The sequence below is a fragment of the Epinephelus moara genome, chromosome 11 (genome assembly GCF_006386435.1).
Source record: "Epinephelus moara isolate mb chromosome 11, YSFRI_EMoa_1.0, whole genome shotgun sequence".
Taxonomy (NCBI): Eukaryota; Metazoa; Chordata; class Actinopteri; order Perciformes; family Serranidae; genus Epinephelus; species Epinephelus moara.
Window position 1 is genome coordinate 36,699,887 of NC_065516.1, and position 7,237 is coordinate 36,707,123.

Here is a 7,237-nt window from a genome sequence, read left to right on the forward strand (position 1 = left end):
TGGGAGTGAAATCAGCTTCCTTTTGTGAACATGCTGGTGAAAAGACAAATAAGTGTCCTCTTCTTTTCATGATTTTTCTTAGAGTTATATAATGTTTGACAGAGGGGGACAAGCTTATTGTGTCAGCCCTATTTCCACAACAGGACACGTTAAAAAGATATTTGTTGGAAAATTTTAATGTACATAAATAACATGATATAAGCCTGAATGCACACCATGTGGTCTCAAGACCTTCACCACATGGCTAGTAATGGCTGCCATTGTCGCCTTCAATATGATGTGATGGTCGTCTAAAAGGTGGTGTAAAATTTGCCCGACTCATCCATTCACATGAACGTACATGAAGGCGCCGCCGGACCGGCTTGTAAACAAGGGGCTGGAGATCAACACAGAGAGAGGGTGTGTGAGGTCATGCTCTACTCCAGATGAAATTACACCTCTAGTTCTTCACATAGCAATTTTTTAATTCCTTCAATCTAGAAATGATGAATTTCGCTTATTGCTCCTTTAATTTCAGATGTAAATGTGTTTTTCTGTGCTCTGCAAAGATGGTCTTCATCTATGACGCTGAGATCGATTGCTTCTGTCTCCGCCCACACACACACACCTGGGGAGCTCGCGGTAATTTCCTCATTAGTTCCGCAGCGGAAACAACACTTAACTTCCGTGACTCTTGTTCCCTCTTTTTCAGGTATGTTGTGGTTGTAAGAGAGAGTTAAACATGGCTGCAGTTACTCACTAACATGTCGAGAGCTTTCAAGTGTGTGTGTGTGTGTGTGTGTGACATTAGAGTACATTAGACTGACACATTGAGTAGATTTTTTCGAGTGTGGTGAAGTGTGTGTGAGTGAAGTCCGCGCTTTGTAGCATAGCCCGACCCGTAGCTGGGCCGAGTGTCACGCCCGTGTTGCCAGATCTCGCGAGACAAATAAGCAACCAGGCCTGTGAAAACAAGCCCAAAACAAGCGACTTTTTCTACGGAGCCCCCCTAGGTTCCGGTGAGAGAAAATTAAATAAACTGTGTGCACGGTTTTACAATCCGTGGGGACGGATTTTAAACTGTGGGTACAGATTGTCAATTTACATCCATGTGGACAGATAAGTAAACTGTGCGCAGTTTTGCAAAACTGTACCCACGGTACACAGTTTATTTATTTTTCTCCCCCCTGAGCTTCAGGACAATGACCACAAGAGGGAGTTAAACCACCTTTTAACATTATTTAACATTAGAAAACAGATGGGATATCAAATATAGACTGATGTACCAAGTACATTATATAAACAGTAAACCTCTGATAATTAACATTTGCACACGCAAATAAATATCATCCTGAATTCACAAATTCTTTTTTTATTATTGCTTTTTATGCACTCATCTTCTGACGTTTTCCTAACCAGAAAAAAACAGATTGCCCTGCTCTGCCTCTGATTGGCTAGTACTCGTTGCCATCAGGGTCAGAGCCAATTAGAAGCAGGATGCGGGTGGGAAAAAACTCTGCCATCTCCAGTGTGTAGCCTCGCGTCACCAGGTTCTTCACGTAAGGCGAAGAGCCTGGTTTCTATTCACTCTGAATTTTGTCTGGATTCTGGTTCTGGTCTAGAGAGCGGATCTGGAATTCACCGAGTAAACGTGTTCACCAAAGTAAAATCGATTTCAGGCAACAGACAACTGAAATAGACAATAACTTGTAATACAATTAAATACAATAAAAGAAAAGGTTAACTTAATGGCTGGGGACTTTTCTTGTAAATTATATTATTTAAATTAAAAAGTTTCACTACATTTTTATTAGCTTGGTGCTTTTATTTTGACGGAGGGCTTTACTATCCTCCTGCTGACACTGGGTGAAAGTGAAACTAAGTAGATGCTCCTGGGTCTGGAGTAACTTGTTTGAGTGCCAACAACACAAAAGCAGTGGAGGAGCAGAGAGTACATGCACGAGATGACAGTGGTTTTACTCCCGAGATACAAATATTTAAGACGTAGTAGAGACAAAGAGTTGAGGTCGTTCAACATCTGATCAGGATCCTCCTCAGTGCCTCCCATTAGAAGTGTTCTAGGCACGCCCAGCTGGAAGGAGGCCCCGGGGCAGACCCAGATCACACTGAAGGGATTATATATCACATCTGGTCCGGGAACGCCTCGGGGTCCTCCAGGAGGAGCTGGGAAGCATTGCTGAGGAGAGGGACGTCTGGGGGGCTTTTCTTAGCCTTCTGCCCCCCACGACTCGGCCCTGGATAAGCGGATGAAAATGGATGGATGGATGGAAGACATAAACTAATATCTTTTTGGTATCAATCCTTTTGACCCTCGGATTGATCTTTGAAATGAAAGGGTAGCATTAGGAGTGTCGATATTTTGGTATCAGTCAGCCCACCCCTATGAAGTTGCATGTACACATATTGTGGTATATTTTGCTGTTGGTATAGTAAGAGTTTTCATGCACTGTAGTGACTTTTATAAGAGTTTATTGAGCTAAGGTGTTTCTTCAGAGTAAAGTTGTCGCTGAGGAAACATCACTTTCACCCTCATGATTCTTATTCCCCTCTTTTCAGGGAGGTAACAGTGTCCCCCGCTGGCGGTGCAGGCATCTGCTGCAGGTCCACCTTATTCGCTGTTTCGATGGAAGGATCGTCGGAAGGAGAGTCTGGGATGACCTCCATGGGTATACCGTACCAGAAGAGGAGCCGTTACGAAAGCGGTGAGGAGTAAACAGAGTAAAACTTTTGGTTTATGATCTGAGGGGAAGCTAAAGTCATCAACCAGCCTGACGTTATAATTCTGTTGCTGTGGAGAGAGCTCTTCCTCTGGGGTATTTCACCTAAGAGCCAGCAGGATCTCTGCGATGTCTCCATGTCAAGGAAAACAGTCTATTTTGTACACTGAGGAGTGGATAGGTGCAGGAATGCTAAACCAAACTAGCGCTAGGTGTCTAACGTTAACAAGGACAAATCTAAGTAGTGCTCAACCCCGACAGTTCCTCTGATGGTGAGTCCTACAGTTGATTTATTTTACTGATGATTCGTGATGCAGAGTATGCCGACATCTGACTCAGCGTCTAAGTGGGAATGATGTTGATGGTGATATAAGGTGGCTAATGGACGTGACCGCTGGGTTAGGCTGACGTTAGCTTTGTTAGCTGCAACATGATAACATTACCGCAACATTATAAGCATCTGCCGTTGTTGTTGTGGTCAGACAGCGTGATGGACACGGTGATAGAGCACTTATTTGATGTGGAAACGTGCTTTGTGTGGTTTATCGGCTGCAGCAACCTGACACTGAATTTATCACAAGTCAAAGTCAGGCAGCTCTTCACTCTGTCTCATCACTATATTTGGTCTCATCGGCTCTTTGTATCTCATCATCAGGACTTTCAAACTCCATGGTGTCCACGCTTACTAAGTTAAAAACTAGTCACAGTAGTCTGAAGTACAGTGTTGCACTTAGCGCTCGTAGTAAACAACCATCCCAGTGACATCACCAGCCGGCTTGTTGTGAGATTGCTGCGCCCTGCTGGCAAAAACGTGAAATACAGTCGACTTCTGTAGCTGATCTATGTGGATATACAGTCAGACTGCAGTGTCATATCTTGCCTAAGTTAAAAATCAAACAAACCAGTCATATTGTTCAGTGTTTCATCCCCACTTTAACTGCGAAACCTGCCTGAGAGGATCGCACGCAGCCCGTAAGGATGATCATACCGGACTGGGAAAAAAGAGCGTCTTCCAGTGTGTGCCACATTCAGTGTCATTCTTTCTGTGGTGCAGCCACTCTTCCTCTGTCTTTGCTGAAAATGATCACTGAGGTTTAGCTGCCCAACTGGTGTGTTTATAAGGGCTCTATCTTTAGACTGGAGCAGCTAAGACACTCCACTTCACTTGAGTAGTTGCCATGGAAACGGGAGTGCCAGCCTAACGGCACTAGAGTAGCACTGGTGTGATGGTAATGAGAATGAGGAGCATGATGAAATGATGAAAATGGCTGTGCTGTGAATGATTGAAGAGGTGAAGTAGGGTTACTTTGCTCTTGGCGTCGTACGTGCTCTGATAGTATCTTTAGACCAGATTGTGCTCATGTTCACAAGATTATTTTAAGCACATCAAAACCTGAAAGCTTTCAAACACAGTATTTGAGTTCTCTCATCTGCCGCACAGTCCCAGAGAAGTGGAAATCTACCACTCCGTGACAGCTAGGCAGCATCTCCTGAAGACAGTCCTGACATGATGAAAAGCTAACTGCTGAGTAGACCTTGTGGTGAGATTGTATCGCACAGCTCTATTTCCACTGTTTATCTCAGCATCTCTGTAAATGTGGCAGTGTTAGCCAGATGGCTTATTTGTAACTGCATTCCATAGTAAAGATGCACTGTAATTGGACAGGGCAAAACATGTCTTGGTGTGGACGTCTTTCACAGTTCCAGAGGAAGACGACAGGATTACGGAACTTGCCCAACACTGGTCCTTTGGCGAAAACCAATGAGACAAAGAAACAGGACCAGAACAAGAATCCTTTTAAATATGTTCATGCACACAGGCTGTACAAAGCAGAGGGTGGTGGGGGAGCTTTGCCATTAGAAATCTTTAACATCAAGCAGGCGTCAAAGTATTTTAGAAAGTTTTCTCAAGAAGGATGGCATATTCACTGAGAGTATTTCAGTCCGTCTATTTTCAACCGCTTATCTGAAGTCAGGTCTCAGCAGGCTGAGCAAAGTATTCCAGTCATCCCTCTCCTCCTGGAGGATCCTGAGGCGTTCCCAGGCCAGAGGACGTATGTAATCCCTCCAGTGCGCTCTGGGTCTCCTACCAATGGACGTGCCCGTAACATTGTATGGTCGCCCTGGCCACCGGTGTATGAATGTGTCTGTGAATGTTTGAGGTGCTTTTAGTTGTCAGAAGACTAGAACGGCGCTACACAATGTGTGTCCCTTTACCATTTGTGAGGGTTGATCACTGCCTGTAATGCTGGGATCAGAGGATTCTGCTAAGGAATCACACCCTCACTTCCCCATCTGTCCACCAGATGCCCTCAGACTTTCACATCTGTCCCGTCACTTTCATTCAACCACTCCCTCCTGCCCTGCAGTGGCCCCTTTATACCCATCGCCTTCCCTTCCTCGCCTGGGTACTCTCCTGCTTCCCATCTCCCAGATTAGCCTAGCAGTAAATTTACCAGCCTACTTCCACCAGCGCTTTGCCAGATCGTCAGTGATGCTTTTATCTTTGCTTTCCAGTCATCTGAACCTTAACTGAGCCACCAGAGTCCAACATGTAATCAACATGTTCTTGGCAGCCAACTCATGGCAGCAGTAAAAATACTACCAGGAGTCGATCCTGGCCTACAGTCCTGTCTTTCTCAAGCTAGAGTGATGTTACTGGTATCATATGAAACTATAAGACCTGAACACATGTCATGCTTGCTTCTCAGGAAGGGGGATATAAAGCACTTGAAAGTTAGACTAAATTTTGGCAGGTTAAAAACTGGCATGGCCATTTTCACAGGGCTCCCTTGACCTCTAATCTTAAGATATCTGAATGAAAATGAGCTCTGTGGGTACCCACAAGTCTCCCCTTTACAGACGTGCCCACTTTGGGCTTGTCCCATGGAGTTTTTTTTGCATGCAGTATAAATGTGTTGTTGTTGCCTGTTGTATTTGAATATTTCTGCATTCTGGGGTCCATAAACAGTCTTGCAGTCGCATATTGGGTCTGACTGGAAAGCTGAGACTCTTGTAGATTCAGTGAGCCCAGTTGTATTCATGTAGCCATTTCATTGTAGTCAGAGCATTATTCTTAAACAGCCATGACTGTATAAAATGACCTATAGTGACCGTGAGGATAATCACAGCTTCATGAAACTTTACAGCCACAAACCAGAGACCTAGGGCATTCGGAGGATGTTTGGCTTTCACAAGTACATTGACAGTAAGGGGGGTTGTTGTTGTGCTCTCCATCTAATCGCCAGATGATGCAGGTCGTACAGAAATCTCAGAAGTTTTTGATTCCATCAAATAATTCCATCGTAAAGTTCCAAGCCCCTATACCAGGGGTCGACAACCTGCGACAACATGCAGCTCTTTAGCTTCTCTCCAGTGGCTCCCTGTGGCTTTGACAGAAAATTATATGGAAGTGAATAACTTTTTGTTTTTTGACATTTTAATGTTTATTCTTTGTTGTAGGCCTAAAGTGATTCTTACATTCTTCAGCTGTCAAAATGCGGTGCCTACACACTGATTTAAAAAAATGATTTAACATTTCATCATCTTAAATCTGAGTCATACGTGTGGCCTACGTCATACGTCTATTTTGTATTCGCTGGTTTTGTACTATATGATGTGTACTTTCATATTTATGTAGGGTGACGTTTTTTACATAAATGTGTGTACTTAAGGTCACTCTTCATGTTTATGTTGGACGACTGTATTTATATTAATACATCTTTGTCTGTATTTTTTCATTTCTTTATACGTCTGGTTTGCACACAGCTGTGATTCATCTCACTGATTACGGTGGGTATTTAAAGATGGCGTTTCTGTTTATATCCTATTACAAGTCTGAGGAAGAGCCTGCGTTGCTCGAAACGTCACTGAAAATTCAATGGATTAATGGGAGCTCTATCGGTGTGCGGATCATTTTTTCCTTTTTTATACGTCTGGCCTGGCACTTTTTCCTCTAAAAACATGACTAGCGATGGCTAACGTAGTCTTCAGTCTTCGTAGCTAGGCTAGCTGTAGATTCCAAAACCAAAAAGTAAAAAGTCTGTTTGTTTTTATCGGCAACGCTGAAAAGTTAAAGTCCCAAATGATCAACAACAAGCTCACTGCAGAGGAGCTACCTTGTGCTGAAACATATTAATAAATGCTCAATTAGATCTGTTAGTAACGCTGACAGGCTAAGTTTGACTTCAGAGGCTGTGTTATCTTTATTATGAGGCTCAAATATGTTTTGCAGCTCCAGGCAGATTTTTTTTCTTTCTTGATGGTACAGGTTGCCGACCCCTGGTCTATATTCTCTAAACCTTTAAAGTTTAAATAGGCGCCTAACCAAACACAATGTTTATTACAGAATTATAACTAGATAAAGTTGACACAAAGGACTGAGCTGCATCTTAATTTAATCTTCAGATTCTCTGCTTTCAGACGATGTATGTCTGGGAAAAAAAAAATCTGCATGTTATTTTCACTTGTACGGTGGTGTGTCTGTGTCACTCTGCAGTTACACCTCCAAAACACTAGTC

The 7,237-nt window shown here is 43.3% G+C and overlaps 1 protein-coding gene across 1 annotated transcript in view; it reads left to right on the forward strand.

The window, feature by feature from the left end:
- Positions 1 to 664: 664 nt before the first annotated feature.
- Positions 665 to 7,237, forward strand: part of LOC126397833 (palmdelphin-like) — a 55,465-nt gene continuing 48,892 nt past the window's right edge. Inside the window, exons 1-2 of the mRNA XM_050056828.1 lie at positions 665 to 691; positions 2,557 to 2,702. The gene's annotated coding sequence lies outside the window, so the exon portion shown is untranslated. The remainder of the gene's footprint in view (positions 692 to 2,556; positions 2,703 to 7,237) is intronic.